The following is a 17,409-nucleotide window of genomic DNA, read 5'->3' on the forward strand; positions in this document are numbered from 1 at the left end:
GAGTGCCGAAGAACTGATGCTTTTGAACTGTGGTCTTGAGAGTCCCTTGGACTGCAAGGAGATCCAACCAGTTCATTCTGAAGGACATCAGTCCTGGGATTTCTTTGGAAGGAATGATGCTAAAGCTGAAACTCCAGTACTTTGGCCACCTCATGCGAAGAGTTGACTCATTGGAAAAGACTCTGATGCTGGGAGGGACTGGGGGCAAGAGGAAAAGGGGACGACAGAGGATGAGATGGCTGGATGGCATCACTGACTCGATGGACGTGAGTCTGAGTGAACTCTGGGAGTTGGTGATGGACAGGGAGGCCTGGCGTGCTGCGATTCATGGGGTTGCAAAGAGTTGGACACGACTGAGAGACTGATCTGATCTAATGTTCCTTGGGGGGAAAATAGCACATACATACTGCATGGAAGTCAAAAACATTTATAAAATGTTGACCCTTTCATGTCCCTATTTCTACAGTTTGCATATGTGGTAGGATTTTAATGGAATCTTTGCTAAAAAGGTCAGTCAGTTCAGTCGCTCAGTTGTATCCGACTCTTTGAGACTCCATGGACTGCAGCACGCCAGGCCTCCCTGTCCATCACCAACTCCTGGAATTTACTCAAACTCATGTCCATTGAGTCAGTGATGCCATCCAACAATCTAATCCTCTGTCGTCCCCTTCTGCTCTCGCCTTCAATCTTTCCCAGCATCAGGGTCTTTTCAAATGAGTCAGCTCTTCACATCAGGTGGCCAAAGTACTGGAGTTTCAGCCTCAACATCCTTCCAATGAACATTCAGGACTGATTTCCTTTAGGATGGACTGGTTGGATCTCCTTGCAGTCCAACGGACTGTCAAGAGTCTTCTCCAACACCAGAGTTCAAAAGCATCAATTCTTCAGCACTCAGCTTTCTTTATAGCTAAAACGGTAGGTAAGACTAAATAAAATGTTCTCATTTCTCTTCACAGATAAGGTTAAGGACAGAGAGAGAAGCAGATCTAATGCCACAGATGTTTTAGCGTGTGTATGTGTATGTGTGTGACTTGCTCAGTCATATCCAACTCTTTGCGACCCCATGGACAAACCTGGATCCAAGGCCTGGCCTAAGCTTGTCCATGAGACCTGGGTAAGTTACAGTCTCCACTTGCCTCAGTTTCTTTACATAAAAAACATCAATAATACCCAAACTGCACCACACTAGGATGATTAGAGATAATCCATGTAAAGCATTCATAAATAGAAAGTGATTTTTTTTTAATCAGAAAAAAGTGCATCATGCACTAACCCTAACAGATTGTGGTGTCCTGCCTAATCCATCTTAGAACACCAAAACCTCAGCAACAGACATGAAAACCAGAGAGACAGATTCAATATAAACTTAGATGTCAGCTTTTCCCAGTACAGAACAGGGTAAATTATCTCTCTTCTTCCATATACTTATTGAAAACTGTAAATGTTAAGGTTCAGTTCAGTTGCTCAGTCATATCTGACTCTTTGCGACCCCATGAACCGCAGCATGCCAGGCCTCCCTGTCCATCACCAACTCCTGGAGTTTACCCAAACTCATGTTCATCGAGTTGGTGATGCCATCCAGCCATCATCTCATCCTCTGTCGTCCCCTTCTCCTCCTGCCCCCAATCCTTCCCAGCATCAGGATCTTTTCCAATGAGTCAACTCTTCACATGAGGTGGCCAAAGTATTAGAGTTTCAGCGTCAACATCAGTCCTTCCAGTGAACACCCAGGACTGATCTCCTTCAGGATGGACTGGTTGGACCTCCTTGCAGTCCAAAGGTTAAGGTTAGGAAGTCTCTTTTAGCTCCTGGGAAATGAATATAAGGCTGCTTCTGATGGCAGCTCTGACAGTGATGACCCTGGGACTGGTGTCAGAGTCCTGACTCCACAAACACAAGGAAGTCCACTCCAATATTCCTGCTTGGAGCATCCCATGGACAAAGGAGCCTGGCGGGCTACAGTCCATGGAGTTGCAAAGTCAAAAGTGAGGAAGCAACTTGGTACGCACGCACGCACGCACATGTCGGACAATGTCGGGAGAACGCTTAGAACTCTAGCTATCCATGACTGAGTAACTGCAGGACTTCAAAGCTTGACCATGAAAACAATTAACCTGGAAACAAGATCAGATCGAAAGCAGGATTTTACACATCAGCTACTGAACGTTCAACAAAGAACAAAAATTCTGCTTGGGAATCTTTATAACCTGATGGCTAACATGCTGTATACGTCACCATTTTGGCATTTTCAGCCCGGAGCAGTTGTTTCACTTTGGTCCTCGGTTTCCAACCTATGGGCTCTAGGATCCTGGCAGAGGTCTGTATACTGAACCCTTGTCTCAGTCATACATGGACCACTATTTTACAAATACGGAAGATGCTGTGGTCGTTCTTTATAATACATATCCAGTTAAGTAATACTAAATAGTAACTTTGTCACTAAAAATTAGCAATCATCAGAAACGAGAAGAAAACTCTAAAGAAGCAAAAATTTTTAAAACCTTTTAGTATTAATAAAAGTGTCTCAATTTTTATAAGGGTTGAGAACCACTGCTTTAAAGTTCACGATTTCTAACTGAAGACAGTTTGTATTTATAATAGACATGAAGGAAAAAGAGAGAGGGTTTCAAAAAATTGAAAATCCTAATGTACATTTATCTCCATTCCCCGTCCTCTCCTGACCATAAACTTTCCCTTGGCATTTAACATCAAAGGTAGTTACCCTTTCATTCTTAGTTCACAAGCCATCGCAACTGTTCAAAGATAGAAATGGCAGTGCATTGTGTATTAAGAAAATATACATGTATCATTCTATCCCTCCCTTAAAACAGAAAAGATCACTCAGTTTATTTCTTCTCCCCCCTCTTCCACCTTCTCTTCCTTCTCCTGATACTCTGACACAATTCTACAAAGGGGAAGATATAGATCACTACAGATACTCAAAATGTTCAAGAGAAAAAAAATACATATTTTATCCAGCATTTCCCAGCGAAAACGTACTCCAAATTTTAATTTATCTTCTTCTCAGTGTAACATAAAAATCCTAGCTGAAGACAACCTCAATGTTAAACACTGCAAAAATAAGAAAAATAAACATTTCTGTCTAGGGAGTATTACAAAAATATTTAATACATAAAGTATATATGGATTTGGCCACGTCTTTCTATAATATAAGCTTTTCAGTAACTTATCCTGAACTGGGGGCTATGTAAGGTAGTCATAATGTATGTAGGGTAATGGGGTGTAGAGAGAGTTATATACATCGTTTATTAATTTATCATTTCTTTTCTGGGATGTAAACTGTGTCCTAAGGGTAAACCAGAAGTGTTTTTTTATTCTAAGAAGTTAAAATATGCTAATCTGACCTTTCAAACTAGGACCTGACAAGATATCTGTAAATTAAAACCTGCCATTAGAATTTTGGCAGCAGAAAGCAAGTCACAATGATGCAAACACAGCTAAATCTAGTCACCAACACAGAGGAAGTGTAAATGTAAAAGATGGAAAAAAACAACACAATAAAACCCCTTAAACTCTGGGTAGAGAGCAATGGGAAAAGACCTAAAGATTTAGGTAAAGTTAATCTCAAGTCAGTGTTTATCAGCTCTCCTTTAGAAAGGTGAAAGATCATCTGAATCATCACTGCCATCTCTGCCTTAGGCAGCAACTTTCCAGATTTCAAGGGAGCCGAGCATTATAAATCGTTAAGATCCCTGTTCAAGTCCCAGCATGTCCATTTACTACTATGACCACTGACAAGTCACATTTTATCAGCCTCAGTTTCTTCTCTCCATCAAATGGAATAAATGAATCCTGTTTCAGACTGTCAAAAGAAAAAATACATTACAAATGAAATGGAGAAAAATGCTCTCTGTAAACAGAAAATACGGAGAAGGCAATGGCACCCCACTCCAGTACTCTTGCCTGGAAAATCCCATGGACGGAGGAGCCTGGTAGGCCACAGTCCATGGGGTCGCTAAGAGTCAGACATGACTGACTTCACTTTCACTTTTCACTTTCCTGCATTGGAGAAGGAAATGGCAACCCACTCCAGTGTTCTTGCCTGGAGAATCCCAGGGACGGGGGAGCCCGGTGGGCTGCTGTCTACGGGGTCACACAGAGTCGGACACGACTGAAGTGACTTAGCAGCAGCAGCAAACAGAAAATAGGGGGATTCCCTGGTGACTCAGCGGTTAAGAATCCACCTGCTAATACAAGAGACCTGGGTTTGATTCCTGGGTCAGGAAGATCCTCTGGAGAAGGAAATGGCAACCTACTCCAGTATTCTTGCCTGGAAAATCCCATGGACAGAGGAGTCCACAGGGTCACAAGAATCGGACACAACTTATTGACTAAACAACAACAAACAGAAAATGAGGATCTAAAGGCCACATATTATTAATTCTGGGTTATTATTTAGTTATTATTAAATTCCACTAGAGTGGGAATAAATCCTGTTCCTAAGTAGGGGATAAGTTTGAGAGGTCACAAAGGCTGTTCTATTTTACCTGAAACAGAATGACAGATGCTGAGGAAAGTCCTCAAGTAAATTAATGAACCAGAGGGCCAAGAGTATACCTGGGTATAAAAAATAGAGACAAATGGTTGAACAGGTCTTTCCTTTCAAGAATCTCTCTTAATGACTTGTTTTCACTTTTAATCTCATGATGCATTTGGCAAGAAGAGGCACAAACACAGACATATGAAAATCAAATTTAAGAAGTCTACATCTATCTAAAAAAAGATAAAATTAATTGCTCAGTGCTCATAGTGTATCTTGGTTACTTAATGCTCACACAGTTATACCAATTACTGATAATATCACAATGCTCAAAGCAGCTGCATTTTAAGAGATTAAAGTTCTGAAGGATTATTGGAATAATGGGATCTTATAATTCAAATTACCTCCATGCTGCTAAAAAGAAAAACAAAGGGGAAGGGAGGGGAAAGTACAAATTTACCAGGCTGAGAAACTACCAAAGATTTTCCTTTCAAAGCAAAATCAATTATGTAATAAATATGTTTTACTATAAAAAATTCAGCATGGGGGGAGTGGGTATGATGAACATAGAACATCATGAATTTAGGCTTTGCTTCCTGAGGAAGCTCAAGTACCCAATATGATGAAGGGGCTAAGTGTACACAGTACTGCGATTGTGCATTTTCCCTCCCTGCTACAAAAAGAGACCCCTCTTTGCAGAATCTCCTTTTTCTCCCTCCAGTCATTTGCTTGGATCCCTTCTTCCAAAAGCAAGTAAAAGACGATGTCACTGGCTTAACATCATTCAAACATTTAACTTAAGGCTACAATCTTCCTACCTACCAAACTGACTCTCCTCAACCATCACACCTCCCCTGGTGTCCCTCTGCAAGGCTGGAATTCAACCAGACAGATAAATAAAGGCAGGAAAACAAGGCTGGGCTTTCACTGGGGGAGGGAAGGTGGGGAGAAGTCCATCTGATTTAGTCCCTGGAGAGAGGAGCTGCCAGAGAAATGAAGAAGCAGAAAGTCTGTGCTGAAAACCAACTTTTGCTCTAGCATTTTGTTCTTCACCTCTGCACTTCTGAGACGGAGCAAGACAAGCATGTGAATTGTAATCTACCTAGTGAATTTGAGAAAACTCATTCTCAGTTTTACTCTGATGAAAAATGGCATTTAATGAATAAAGATGTCAGGCTCCTACCTTTAAAAGTACCTCTGTGTCAGTAAGGGAGCCTGGCTAAGAAACCACGACTGGAGTTAACAAACCAGACACCAGACTAAACATCTCACAACTAGCTGCCCCTCATTCCTGGTCACTACCTTTCCGGTGTGTGTGTGTGCATCACCAATTCCCTTAGGTCCTGACAGTCTGGCTCTCCCGGAATGGAAAGCAAAGAGCCTGGACTCCTCTGTTGCACTGGCTGAAGAAGCAGGATTTCTGAGTCTGGACACCAGGACTCTTGCTTCCCTCTCCACCTTACACACCACCCTCAACTCATCCTCTTTCTCCCCTAGGTCCCCACCCCACCCACTCACAATACTGTTAATAACTTCTGGCCCAGGGAACAAAGTGAAGAACAAAGAGCCGCTGCTTCAGGCGGCAGGAGGAAGACAGGCAAGAGTGGAGAGGGCAGCTGAGGACTCAGGAAGCCTCCCAAGCACAGTCAGTCCTGCCTGGAAAGCTCCCGCCTCGAGTGAGTGGGTGAGGAAGCGGGGCAGGTCCCCGGGCTCCGCGTGCTGCCGCGCGTGCGTTTGCGCCCGTGTCCATTGCACCCCGCAGGCAGCACAGCCACAGAGTTTGGAGAGACCCTCCGAAAAAGCAAGCAGCCAGGGGCGCACAATGTAGAAAATGCACGCGAGTGAGGCTGCAGCGCGGAGCTGCAGATCGGCTGAGTGACAGCCCAGCGCCCATCCCGCGGGCTCACGACCCGGCCTCGCACCTGGACCAGCCGGCCACCCTGCACCCTCAGGGCGCTCTCCTCTCCGGGGACTGGCTGCTGGCGGGCTCCGCGAGCTGGGACCGGCGCGATGCGGCGGGGGCTTCACTCCTCCATCCTGGGACCCGGCAGCACGTTACAGACGGCCGTGCACTTCCTGTCTGAAACACACAGGGGAGAGAAAGAACGGGAGAGATCCGAGCGCTGGCCGAGCGGAGGCAGGGAGGGAGGCAGGCCGGCGGGGAGGGCGGCCGAGGGGGCTGCGGGTTGCATAACCGCCGCCGCCCGCCTCGCACGGTCGGCGGCCCCCAGCACTCTCCTCGGCGGGCGACCCGCCACCCCGGCGGCCCGCGAGGTGGCCGCCCCTCGGCCCGGCCTCCCCCTGCCGGCCGCCTCGCCCGCGGCGCGCTGGCAGCCCTTCCGTTTCCAGCCCCCGCCTGGGTTCCCCTCCCCGCGCTACCTAAGTCAACTCCACGCCGTCCGCCTGCCTGCCTGCCTAGGGGTTCCTCCTTTCCTCTCCTCTCCTTCCCGCCCCCGGGGCGGGGGTGGGGGTGGGAGGTGGAAATCCGACGAGGGGACGGTATAAAGACCAGACAATCCTTACCAGGGGAAAGGAAGCTGGATTTTAAAGTTTAAGAGTCACATCCCCGTATATCCATTCCAGCTCAGCAGGCTAAAGAGCTTCAGGATGGGAAAAGACTTGTCTTGCGCCTGGCTGACTCAAACGGGAGAACGTGCCCGCAGCAGACACGAACTGCCAGAAAAAGAAGGGGGGGGGGGGGGCAGTATTCTGTGTTCCTAGGCTCCCTCTCTACTGAGACCCTTAGCTGCATAGTGCCCTAATATTTATGTATACCAATTCCACATGAAAGATCAGCATATAGTGAAGAATGCATATAGTGCATGCTTCCAAAAAACAAGTATTTCTCTGGGCATACAAATCACTAAGCAGTTCCCAAATTGTGGGTTTATGTCCATTTTGTTACCCTCCGACTTAGGTGAACCTCAGTTCAGTGGCTCAGTCATGTCTGACTCTCTGCGACCCCACGGATCGCAGCAGGCCAGGCCTCCTTGTCCATCACAAACTCCCGGAGTTCACTCAGACCTCAGGGTCCTGCTAACAAATGGTTTAGGAATCTGCCATAAGCAGAGTATGCCAGCTCTAGGAGCGTTCAGTGCCCAGCTTCTGGGCTTGCAAGTGAGAACAATTTCATCCTTACCGTGCTTGCCCTTGCCCAAGAATCTATCAGGTTGCCAAGCACTTAAAGTACTGTCTCTGATCAGCTTCTTTTATCATCAAGGTGATGGCTTAAGTTATTCTCGCTTCAAAACTCAACATGGAAAATAGTATATAATGAATGATTATTCTATATGAAAAGTTCAATTTTGACTGAAGTAGAAAGAAACTGATGGACATTAAGCTCCTGCTCAGTGTTAGCATCTCATTTTAAACTCCCTTAAATCTTAATATTTCCCAATAGATCTGCAAAAGTCCTATTCTCACATTCCCAATTGAGGAAACTGGGTCAGAAAAGTTAAGTATCTATCCCGATGTCTTAGCTAAAAAGTAGTCAAGTGGAGAGGTCTTTTCTAAGTATAAAGTCTGCACCACTTCCTCTACACTCTAATTCTCAAAACAATCATGAATTCTCAGGGAAAAATCAAGCCCAGTGACTATCCGTGATCCATCCCTTTGTCTCCCACTGAGCCTGCAAGTCCATACTATCACTCCATCACACTAGCTGGGCTCCTTACCCACCTGAATTATATGTACCTTGATGACTCAAGCAGAGGACACCGTGCTCTTTACCATTATCTACCACTGGCTCTGTCAGCCTTTTCAGAACCATTCACTGGCAAAAGTTCAGAAGGTTATGGGACAGCAGCCACTTATATGCCAAGGTACAAAGTCTGCTCAGTTCAGAACCTAATCTGCTGACTAATATTTGTTCCCTGAATTCTTTTACTCTAACTGGGCTCTTCTAAGAAGGCAAACAAACACACAAACAAAAACCACACCCACACAAAATGAACGAAACACGCATGAACTCCACTCTTGATGAAATTTGAAATTCTCTCACTTTTCATTTCCTTCTGTTTTAGCACTGAGTTCACACTCACCTGTCAATAGCATGCTGCTATTAGCCTCTTGACAAGCCAAGAAAGAGTATGTATTAAAAGGAGATTAAGAATCGTGGCAACAGTGAGACCCCAGACATTTGAGGGCGAGAGTGAGGGAGAAAGTGAGTGCTCTTGTCTTGTCTCCCGTGAACTGTGTCCCACTTGCCCTTCCCTGCCACCTTACTCAGCAGCACAGCCTCTGGGAACTCCAGAGCGGGTAAGTCAAGACCAAGGGCAGTTCAAGTGTGCCAGGAGGGGTTGAGCAGAAGCAGATGCATTCCCATCCTTCAGGTCCGCACAGTGCCATGAGGGCTAATACTAAAAAACCTCCTGAGGGCTCTTAGCATCCTTTTAGGGTCCAGCTCTGCCTCTGCTGCTGTCATTTTCCTTCTTGAAGTCCCTTGTTTTTCCTGACCTGTCCACTTTTCATTTCTTTTCACAAACTTAATCTTTCGTCCCAAAGCCCTGCCATTTCTTTCCTACAAAGTAGGGACAGAGAGCAGTTAACTCAAATTTCTCTCAATTCTCTCTCATTTAAAAAAAATAAAAAATGATAATTACTATGTTTTGGATACAATTCTATTTTGAAATACTTTTTGGTATCCCTGCCTTCATTGCTATTACTTATTAATCCAAGAGCCTTGAAGGAAAAACCTCTAAAGAAAAATTAAATTCTTGAGACAAAGCAAAGGAAACATGCTCAAGTCAAGCTGTATGGATCCCAAAGTTCATAGTCTGGATAATGCAAGACTCCTAAGATTGCATCTGTTCCCCACATATATGTATCCTAACCATCACAAGGCCTAAGCAACATATTGCACATTCCCATGGCTCAGCTATTCTCCTGCTCCTTCTGTATTTCATGGAAGTTGTTTCTTGCTTGCCACTGTTAAGTAGGGAAAAAAATATTAAAACAACAACCTCATAAAAAGAGGAAAAAAATGCTCCTGGGTAGGCACAAATGACACCACAAAAAATAAAACTGATTCTGGAAGAATACTGGAGGTTAATTTTTCAAGTCTCCACTCCCTAAGTACCACAATCCATGGATGAATACAGCAAGGGTGTGAAAGCCATTTTTGAAGCTCCAAATTAAGTGACAAGAGACCGCTTTCCTCAGGACTAACGGGTGTGGAGGGGGAGATGATAAACTCATATCCAAAAATGATGTTCCTTATATTTCTTCATCTTCAAAGAGAAAGTCCTTACTTTGACGATTAAAAATGTCTGCTATGCGATTTCTCTGTGTGAGGATTCCTGGCCATTATTACAGGATTTTCTGCAAACAAAAAAAGAAACATGACAAGCCATCTGGTTACCTAAGAGATTGCCTGTCTGTACCAGCAGCCTTCACAGTGGCATCCCTGTCTCTGTCTCCACTTCCAGGGTAGCACATGCAACAGGCTCTTCTGGGAAGGAGTTCTTTGGCACTCACACTCACTTCCCGGCCTCTGCAAGACCAGGACCTTGGTTTTCAAGAAAGATGTCTTCAGAGCCAACTGGCTGGCTTGATTGGCATTTACCCACAGAGGGTTATTAGCCATTTTCAAGGAGCCAGAGTATCATTTCCCATGGCAAACATGCAGCAAAAAAAAAAAAAAAAAAAGTCTGCCTGCAAGATGGTTTAGGCTCCCTTTTGGGCACAGAGTTCCCTGGCTTTAAGGAAGCTGAGAAGGAAAGCATTACCTAGAACACCTGCAGCCTGACTTGGGAGACCCAGCTGCAATTCAGAAACACAGGCCAGGATGGCTACAGGCCTGAGCTGCTATGTGTACTTCAACACACACATTTTGAGCAGAATTAGTACTATTTACGTAGGACCCACAGGTGCACTGCCTCACTGGAGTCTCAGAACTGCCTTTGCAGGGAGGACTCATTACCACCGCGTTAGAAGCAGCAGAGCTCATAGGTGTTAAGTCATTTTCTCAAAGCAGTAGGTAATGGAGCCAAAATTCACCCTGGGTCTGTTCTTCCTCTTGAGGAGACATGAGTAGGTGCATTTTGGCTGTGGATTTATTATTCTGTGCTACACATCCTTTCCTCAGAAGACTCTCACTTTTAAAACACAACGTGGAATGTTCTCTCTCAACTACATCCTGTGACTTCATCCCCTTGCCAAGTTTTTTGAGAGTGTAAACTATAAATGTATTCTGCAATGGGCAACTGATTTTCAGCAATATGTCAATATAAATTAGGTTCAATCTGATCTTAGGTTGCAGCTGACAAGTGTTTAATAAAATAATAAAACAGATCCACTGGTCAAACTGTAATGGACAAAATCTTCATTCATTTTTTCCAACTTAGAATGCAAATATATATGTAAAGTGGGTCACAATGACTTATGTACTGTGATTTAGTGAGTATAAATATGAAAGATTAGCAAGGAACCATGAAGGCTTAGCTTAGATGCAAATACTTGTACATAAGTTAAAGTATTCAAACTGCTCCTGGCACAGACTGAGCATGAACAGCCTTGAGTTATTTACTGACTGTTGATCATGATGTGTATTGTGTAGACTAAACAGTGTCCTGTAAGATATTTTTCTTTGGAAGGCATGTTTTGTCTATTCATCTTTTGTAGTGGGTATTTCTGCCTCCTTATTAAAAAAATATTTAAAAAATTCTCTTTGGGCATCCTTTAAAAATAATATATTAAAGAATCCAACAACTTAAAATAATTTGTCTTAACAGGTCAAATGAATATAGTACTTATTACTAAGACAATAACGTTCTTAAAAGGATTTTAAAAATACCTAAATATCTGCACAATTACACATTGGGAACTAGCACTAGGTGAGTTGATAGGGAAGAAGTCACACACATCACTGTCTACTGATATATCAATTCTCAACTATCTATTAAAATGGAGCCTTACAAGGTGGCAAAGTTAGACAGTTTCATCTTCATTTCCCTTCCTTTGCCTGTAGTGGCGTGACTAAGGCCAACAGCAGGAAAGAGAAACAAAGTGCCTGGAAAATCCAGAAATGTTATTATAAACTTTTGAAAGATTATTCATCAAGTATTAAACTAAACCTAGCTAAACAAATTCCAACCACTTTACACGTACTGACTCAATTATTCCTGACAACACTTTGAGGCAAGAACTACCATTACCTCCATATTACAAACCAGGAAACAGACACAGAGCTATTAAATAATTTGCCTAAAGTAATACTACCTAGCAAATACCAGACCATGGGCAGCCTAGCCAGCCAGAGAATCTACCTTTAACCAACACATTTTACATCCAAGGAGACACAATTGGCTTGGACTTGCCTTCTCCAGCATTAAAGTTCATGAGGAATACTCCCATGATAAGGCAGGAGAGAAGTGAAAGGCTCAGAGGTTTCCTTTTCTGCAGCAAGAATGTAACCACTGGTTATGCAGGGTCAGGGATATAGCACCTGCTACATGTTGCTGAATAAATGAATTATGGAAAGAAAGGAAACGATATTTGCAGAACAGTAAAGTTGGGAAGAAGGGCTGCTTCCTTACTCTGATCAGAATCCTGGATTTTAAGGCTCCAGGACTGCCTGCCTCCAACACAACTGAATGAGCAAGGGGAGGGAATGCAGTGCACGCCCCCTGCTTTGATCTTGATGAAGCGTTTGATACAGTGTCCCATACAATCAGGATCGCCAAATCAACTGAAACTTAAGTGGCTACAAGATCCACACAGGAGTTAAGCAGGCTGGAAAGAAAAACACCGGCTATATCTACCAGTGTGATGAAGAAAAGAACAAGGAACAGTATTCAGTTTGTATTCAAAAGTAACTTAGAATTGTCCACCCTGTTATAATCAAATTTGCACATACCATTAATTTGGGAGCTGTGAAAAGAGCAAATGAGGGCAAGCCAACTGACTCAGTTAAATTAACAGAGAGGTGAAGAAAAACAAGAAGTTTGGTTTTATTTTTGTGCTCCCTTTAATTTTCAGGGAGGGGCTGAGAGTGCCCATTGGGTAGTAACCGCCTCTGGACCTGAAATGCCAAGACTGAACTAAGTAAAGTAAGCAACAGTAAATTGGATATGTTTAAGATTTTAGGACCTTCCATCTGAACTTCAAAAAGCATGATCCTATTATTGCACAGACCATCAGTAAGGTTCCATGGGAAATGATATTCCTTTCAACAAGAAGACTTTGTTAGCAAAACTCAAAGAAATGAAGGGGCTCAGAGGCTGAATTTAGAGGTCAGATGAAAAAGTCAGTAGCGTATGTATAATCTGGCCCTGCTACAAATATGCCGCTCCGGCAGAAGGTCATGAGAATGGTTTGCAAACACATGGCAGGATAAAGAACAGCAGAGAAAGAAGAGGGAAGAGAGCAAAAAACTTGGACTAACATTATTTTTTTAAGCATAAATTATCATTTCTAATTTTTTTAATGTTGAGAAATTGCTTTTCCCTTGGTAGAACTGTTTGCCTTCCCGGTAGATTTAGAAATCAAGAAACGGAAGTAGGAGAGGTCCAAGACATTTGGGGGAAAAAAAAAAGGCCTAATTCACACTAGGTCCCAGGAAATGCACAAGTGAGCATCATTTCATTCAACTCCTAAGAGACTGAAGAACTGAACTATTAGCTCTGTAGAAACCATGCCCCACACAGTGGACTCCATAGCTCATGAGAGACTGTCGATGAAGGGACAGTCACCAAGGAAATGCTACTTGATCCATTTCATTTGAAATTAAAGAAAGGGGTGGGGTAGGGGACTTAACACAAAGGCATGAAGATTAAAGCCATACTGCATTCTCAATATGGGTGGGAAATTTATGTGAAAATGATGATATTCTGAGATTATTTAATATATATACAGAATAACAAGCAAGTGATAAAACCTAAATAGATCTTCTCCAAGGTTTGATTGCTGGCCCCCTCCTAAGGTTTAAAAATGAGATTGATGATATGATGACAAACTCACAATTGGCCTCAGAATAGCTAAAGGCAGCTGCTGCTGCTGCTGCTAAGTCGCTTCAGTCGTGTCTGACTCTGTGCGACCCCACAGACGGCAGCCCACCAAGCTCCCCCATCCCTGGGATTCTCCAGGCAAGAACACTGGAGTGGGTTGCCATTTCCTTCTCCAATGCATGAAAGTGAAAAGTGAAAGTGAAGATGCTCAGTCGTGTCCAACTCTTAGCGATCCCATGGACTGCAGCCTACCAGGGTCCTCCGTCCATGGGATTTTCTAGGCAAGAGTACTGGAGTGGGGTGCCATTGCCTTCTCCGAGCTAAAGGCTAGAGGTCCCTTATCTGACTGCACTCAGAATCATCTGCAGGCTTTTAAATACTATGTCTAGGGCAGGAGGGATTGCCAGTAGCATGGGATGTGCCCATTATCTATACATTTAAGAAACTCGCAGGCGACCCTATGTTGCAGTCTGGTTGGGGAACTTTTGCTGCAGACATTCTACTCCCTTCTAGACTCTGCCACCAGAACCAGCCATGATAGAGACTAAATGATTTCCTTTCTCAAGAACCTTTAATGGAATAACCTTCAAAGGCAAAGGAATGAAGTCCAAATTCCTTAGCAGGACACTTGAGGCCCTCTGTGATGTGTCCCAAACTACTTTTCTGCCCTCCTTGGCGCCCACATCCCTCACTCTGTCACTGCACCATTCCCCAAACACATCACATGCTTCTTTTACATCTTTGGCACTCACTGCCCTAATGTTCCCTCAGCTTACCCACCCTTTCCCTACCAGTCACCATCTTTCTCATCATTCAAGTCCGGGCTGCTCAAGTTATTTTTCTCTGTGAAACCTTTTCTGATCTTTCCAGCCAAAATCAGTCTCCCCTTCCTCTGAGCAAATGTCCAAAAAGTGAGCTCGTGCACAAATGACAGCATATACTGCGTGCTGCACTGAATGACACCGAACTGCTTGTGGACTGGTCTCCCCAGAGAGCAGGGCCATGGAGCTCACTCACTTTTCATACCATGGATGAGAGTGAGACAGCTTCAAAGTTTACTTTCTCAGTTACTCACAAGCACTCTAACCACTGGTAGGTTATTTAAACACTATAAGCCTCAATCTTATGATCTTTGAAATGGGAGCCACAAAGAAGGAGCCCTACCTTCAGGACTGATTTGAGCATAAAACAAGAAATGTGTTTGGCCCAATGCAGACCACATAAAATGTGCCAAGATGATAGCTGTTAGTATTCTCGATCAACTTTTGTTTCCCTCCCTACTAGAATACATCACAGACACATCACAGAAGAGCTCCAAAAGCATGTGCTTCCACTCAAAAATAAATAAATAAAAAGCATTTGCTTTCAAAGTGATAAACAGTGATTTCTTAAAATTTCTTAAAGCCCTTTCTCCTTGCCCAATTTTGTTATGAAGGGCATTTCATAACATTTCTATTGAGAAGTCATCTCTTAATCCCCTTTCTTTCCTTCAAAAATCAATGTACAAAATTCTAACGAACAAGCCCTGTCTGTCCCTCCTACTCCAGCTTGGCTTTCTGCTTTGAACTACAGTAACTGCCTGCAGCCACAGTGTCGCTGCCCAGAGAAATGCCTGCTTCACCCTCACAACAAACAGCACTTTGTAGGCAAACTGGAGGCGAGCCCAAAGTAGGAGGGGGGAAAACCAAGGAAAAGGAGTTGGGCCAGAAACTGAGTCGACACCCACACTATCGTCACTCTGGAACACAGGTAAGGAGGGAACAGGAAAGGAGAGAAGCTCAGATCAATGCCAACCTTCCCAATAACTCCCAGGCATCCAGCTCATCACCACCCACCCATGAGAGAGACTCCGAGACTCACAAAGAACATGCTGGTTCCCAAATGCCCAATACACATGGCCACTGTTGTCAGTAAAATATCATCACGTGTAGTATGCAGCTTATCCCACACAATCAATCCTGTTGCTGTTATCAACCTCTCCACCAATTACAGGGGATGAAACCCAAGTCCCGAGAAGTCCAGTCAGTAGAGAAGCGTGACAGGACCAATACTCAAGTCCTCTAAGCTCCAAACCCCTGGCCCTTCCCACTGTCCTTTACGAAGTGTGAAAAACAATTTCAAAACATTCTCAGAAGCTCACCAAATCCCTAAGTTGTAAAGGTAAGGTAGTTTTTGTCCTCTTAACAACAATTCTGGTGCAAAGAAAGGAGGCCCCACCTGCAGCCCTTAGAGGGATCAATCCGGTGTCTCAGGACAGGGCTCCAGGAAGACCCTTTAGTTTCTGTGCCAAGATAGAAAATATCTACTGACCATGCTGTTTGCTCATTTGGTTTGGGGATGAAGTGTTAGGGAAGGAGTATAATTTTTTTTCCTTTTGTTTTAATCAAACCCTGATCTTGATAATGGTGAAATGAGGGGGAAAGCAAAAGAAGATTCTAAGATCTATTTGAGATCCTTAACGAGAGAAGAGTACTGGAGTGGGTAGCCTTTCCCTTCTCCAGAGGATCTTCCCCACTCAGGGATTGAACCCAGGTCTCCCACATTGCAGGTGGATTCTTTACCATCTGAGCCACCAGGGAAGCCCAAGAATACTGGAGTGGGTAGCCTATCCCTTCTCCAGCAGATCTTCATGACCCAGGGATCGAACCGGGGTCTCCTGCATTGCAGGCAGATTCTTTACCAGCTGAGCTACCAGGGAAGCCCACGAGAAGAGTACAAGAGGCTGTAATGCAGTCCTCAGGCCATGAATGCCTGGGTTCGATCACAGCTCTGCCACCTCCAGCTCTGAGGTCTTGAGGCCCTTGGCTGCTCCCAGAGATGGGAAAGCGCAGCCAGACGGGGAACTAGGCCTTGACGTCCTCTGCTACAATATGGGCTGTTGTGAGCAGTTCGTGAGCTAAAAACACATAAAGTGCTCCAACAGTGCCAGGCACGTGTTAAGTACAAGCAAGTGCTTCCTATTATTATTTCCAGAATAGATTAGTCTCCATGATTGTATTCTTTTTTTAAGTGTGTTTTAGAAGGTTAAAGAAGATTTCTTAGACAAGTTGTTAATCCATAATGCCCCAAAACAGCACAAAGATTTATTCACAAGTTTCACTTCCTGACAGGATCCTCCAGGATTTCCATCTGTGGACTAGAGTCCCTGGAAGAACAAACAGTGGAATCTAAAGAATTTTCCTTCTTCCCAGCAACAGTGCAAGTAAATCTGCACCCATTTTCTCAACACTACAAACGGGCTTCCACACTGAGGAAAAAAACAAGACACTTATAGCATTAAGCTAACTAACACAGGGGAAAATTTTTAAATTCACTTTATATCTGAAAGCAACCGAAGTGTTAAAAATTTAAAGTTATACCAGTTGAGAAAGACATGGTCCAGATCACGTTGGGATGACAGTCCTAAGGACTGGGATAAAACCTGATGAATCAAAAGATTATCTTCCCCATAAAATGCTGGAATTCCAGGAACAATGGGCTATCCCTGGGATGATTGAGAGAAAAAATGATTTTAAAAATCCCCTTTCAGGCTAAAAGTCTAGACTCAGCTAGACACAGAGCTCTGCTAAAAATCACCTCTCTTCTCTTTCAGAGAGGGCGTATGTACAACAGATTAAACAATGGAAGGATTTTTCCCCAAAAGAGCAGATAAAACTAAAGACAGCAGCACTAGAAGGAAGGGTCACAACACTGGTCTGGGGTTGTGTCCTGCCCAGGGAAAGAAAGGCTAAAACTCAGCCCACACTGGTCTCCAAGCAGCGTGCCTGGTGGAGCAGATGTGGCCCCCGCTGCCACCAACTTCACACGAAGGGTTGTGGGGGCAGTGTCAAGCGGTGCCAAGCACACCAACTCCCCACAAGCAAAGCAAGCTGATGTCCAGAGCCATCTCGGAGCTGGAGGCCATCGTGCACACCCCCTCAAAACAATGCTGTGCTCTAGAGAAGGGCGGGAAGAGTCTTGGTT

General features: G+C 44.1%; 1 protein-coding gene across 10 annotated transcripts in view; it reads right to left on the reverse strand.

Annotated features, from left to right (window-relative positions):
• LRRC8D (leucine rich repeat containing 8 VRAC subunit D) overlaps positions 1 to 17,409 on the reverse strand; it is a 132,237-nt gene that overhangs the window by 104,399 nt on the left and 10,429 nt on the right. For 4 of the 10 annotated variants that reach the window (XM_025288308.3, XM_006063370.4, XM_006063372.4 and 1 more), the window contains exon 2: positions 6,424 to 6,581. The exons of 3 other annotated variants lie outside the window; for them this stretch is intronic. The gene's annotated coding sequence lies outside the window, so the exon portion shown is untranslated. Of the gene's footprint in view, positions 1 to 6,423; positions 6,582 to 6,880; positions 7,000 to 7,024; positions 7,609 to 17,409 lie in introns of those variants that run through there. 3 more of the 10 variants (XM_044944720.2, XM_025288309.3, XM_006063371.4) reach the window with 3 other exon arrangements.

This window comes from Bubalus bubalis, chromosome 6, assembly GCF_019923935.1.
Source record: "Bubalus bubalis isolate 160015118507 breed Murrah chromosome 6, NDDB_SH_1, whole genome shotgun sequence".
Classification (NCBI taxonomy): Eukaryota; Metazoa; Chordata; class Mammalia; order Artiodactyla; family Bovidae; genus Bubalus; species Bubalus bubalis.